The sequence below is a fragment of the Schistocerca piceifrons genome, chromosome 1 (genome assembly GCF_021461385.2).
Source record: "Schistocerca piceifrons isolate TAMUIC-IGC-003096 chromosome 1, iqSchPice1.1, whole genome shotgun sequence".
NCBI classification, from domain to species: Eukaryota; Metazoa; Arthropoda; class Insecta; order Orthoptera; family Acrididae; genus Schistocerca; species Schistocerca piceifrons.
In genome coordinates, this window is record NC_060138.1 from 940,731,955 (window position 1) to 940,734,878 (window position 2,924).

A 2,924-nucleotide genomic window follows, 5' to 3' on the forward strand; every position below is an offset into this window, starting at 1 on the left:
TGTATGATCGCCGAAATATTGTGCCCGTTGGACACTATAGACCGGCAGCATACCCGTGGATATTTTGATTATTAAATACCCCGGGAGAAAGTCAAGAGTCACAGTCTATGAGATATTTTCAAAGCATGTAAAGATGTATCCGATAAGCAGCTCCACGTCATAGTAAGAAAATTGGTCACCGACTACATTCCGCTTTTGTGCAAACCTGTGACTTTGCTCTCGGATAACGCGGCCTATTTAAAAAGTAAAAAATGGAAACACTTTCTGCGAGAGGCAGACATCAACACATATTAGTATCCCATTTTAGTCCGACTAGCAACCCCGTGTTATGATGTTTCGTGAACTCAGACGGTTCATAAGAACATATTCCCTACGTCAGCATACAAAATGGGTAGATCCAGTGCCTCCTTTCGTAAATGTTTTTACTAACGTACCACATGAAACGAATGGGTATACACAGGCCGAAATCATGACATCAAAAGTTATGCTAGATGAACGGGTAAAACCACTACCTGGAATACCCAGACATGTGTCGCAGGAGGAAAGATTACAACAAGTCTGGGTAACGCTTGACGCTGGGAAAACAAACTGACCTAAGACAGCGGAAACACAACAAACGGTTAAACAAGGTACACAAGTACCACGAGGGAGATTTAGTCTTACTGAGGACACTCCCAAAAGGCTCAAGTATGGAACAGGTTAACAAACAGTTGCAACTGTTATATACAGGTCAACATCGGTTTATTAACATACCACATGAGGGATGTTAAGTTTTGGGAAATCCTGAGATACAAAAGGTGCGTGGTCTCTACCAGCACAAAGAATTGAATCCCTTTGTGTCCAAGGAATGAATAAGACTATTCATCGTAAAATGAAGATCATGAAGAAAAGTAGTTACAGTAGTGTAAGGTTATTTAATTAGTTTTAGGTTCATACTTGTACATTTGTTGTGTGTGTATTGTAAATACATGTGTCTAAATGTTTATGTATATGTACATCTATGTGTCTGTGTATGAAAGCAGAATGTCTGCATGAATACATGAGTGAGCATATGAACAATGGCAACAGAAAGCGGAGTACTAAAGAGGACAGTGCACTTCGTGTGTATTTCATAAAATCACAATGTTAGTAAGGATATGTAGGCAATTTGCATTGTTCCTAGGTGACTAGTGAGCACCCGCAAATTATAAACCAATATCTAAGAATTTTAGAATAACCGTAATGACAGAATTGTCAAACATAGGTATTTATATTAAACTTCTATCACGGTGGCAGGTATAAATCTTTCATATGTTAGATACTTGCGAGTAATATGCTCGGATTCTGTTGTCAGAAACCAAAGTAAACACTAGAGAATGAATAAGCGTTAAGAGCAACTATGACTGTAAAATATACTAAACTGAATAATCCAGGTGACCAATTAGTCGAACTTCCTGCATGAGGGGATGCTGGCTACAGGAATCCTACCGTAGTATAAAGCCTTTTATTGTAAAATATGTACCATGTGAGCTACATTATGTAAAAGTGTCCGCCTCCGTAGCGTAGCGGTAGCGTTACCGCCTACCACGCAGGAGGCCCGGGTTCGATTCCCGGCAGGGGACTGGGTGTTGTGTGTCCCTCATCGTCATTTTCATCATCATTGACTTGCAAGTCGCCGATGTGGCGTTACCTAAAAAGGACTTGCAATACGGCGGCCGAACTCCCCCAAATGGGGCCTCCCGGCTAAAATGCCATACGATCATTTCACATACGTAAAAGTGAAAGTGTTTAGAATGGACTCTTCAGACGAACAATCTACAAACTCAGTGCGAAAAGTGCATTTTAAGTGTCGAACAATCTGGACTTAATGTAGTGACAATAAAGGTTAAAAACTGGTAACAAACAAAAGACAAATCCACAAACTGTGTAGGTGGGAAAAGCGGTGAGCACAACCACAGTAAGGAGCAACTGTATTCCACAGAAAATACTGTGAATCTGTAAATAGTATGTGAACTTGCTCAAGTCCGTAGCGTGTGGAAATGTCTAAGCATTAAAGAGAAGTTTCACGTACAAAATAGTTATATGCAGTGTACAAACCTGATGATATATCACATACATAAAACAGTTAGATGTACTGTCAAACTGCGGAATGCGCATACAGTGGTGAGTAACGTGAAAATACGGAACATCTGTAGGCTTTATATGACAGGTGAGCCTAAATATAACAGAAAATCCGAACGGAACACGACTGTGTGAACGCTCTAGGAAGAGAAAATGCAGTGCCTGAGTGACAGGAGGTGTTGACAAGCTACGAGCTGTGGAATTTATTAAACAGTGATATGGCAGAAGCCTAATCATAAATGTTGTAACGTGCGGGACTAGTGACATCCAAAACAAGGTACATACACAGACAACAAGAATGTGACATGTGTGCAAAGAGTGATTGTGAACTAACCAAAGCATCTTTTCAGCCTATATGTGTATTTATCGAAACGATAAGAAGGCTGATGCGCGGTGGACAGGTTTCATGCTTGCTGCGGGGTGGCGCGACGACGCGCAAGCCCTGCCGTCCAACAGCTGATCGGCGCGCAGTTGGCGGGACCCGCTCCTACGACAGCGATGCGCAACTGTCGATCGTTCAGCAACCGGAGGCTGAGGCGAATTCTCGATCGTCTTCCTATTATTGCAGTGGTGAAAAAGTTTTCGTGCTATATGAATCTCCTAAAAACTATGTTACATATGTAAGGTGGACGTATATTGAAAGTTGATGCACTAGAAAATTGAACGAACTTAGTAAAATTAATCATCAATTGCATATTTTCATATTGTATCCCGATACAACGATTTAAATATATAACTTGTGAATATTGTGTAAAATTGTTTATTGTAAAAATGATCGTCTGCAGGCCAAGGTAATCAAATGATAACACCATTCATAGTCAATA

At 40.6% G+C, this 2,924-nt stretch overlaps 1 non-coding gene across 1 annotated transcript; it reads left to right on the plus strand.

The window, feature by feature from the left end:
- The first annotated feature begins 1,530 nt into the window (after positions 1-1,530).
- Trnag-acc lies at positions 1,531-1,602 on the plus strand. The gene has a single exon. It is a non-coding gene; the product is annotated as a tRNA-Gly (tRNA).
- Positions 1,603-2,924: the final 1,322 nt, after the last annotated feature.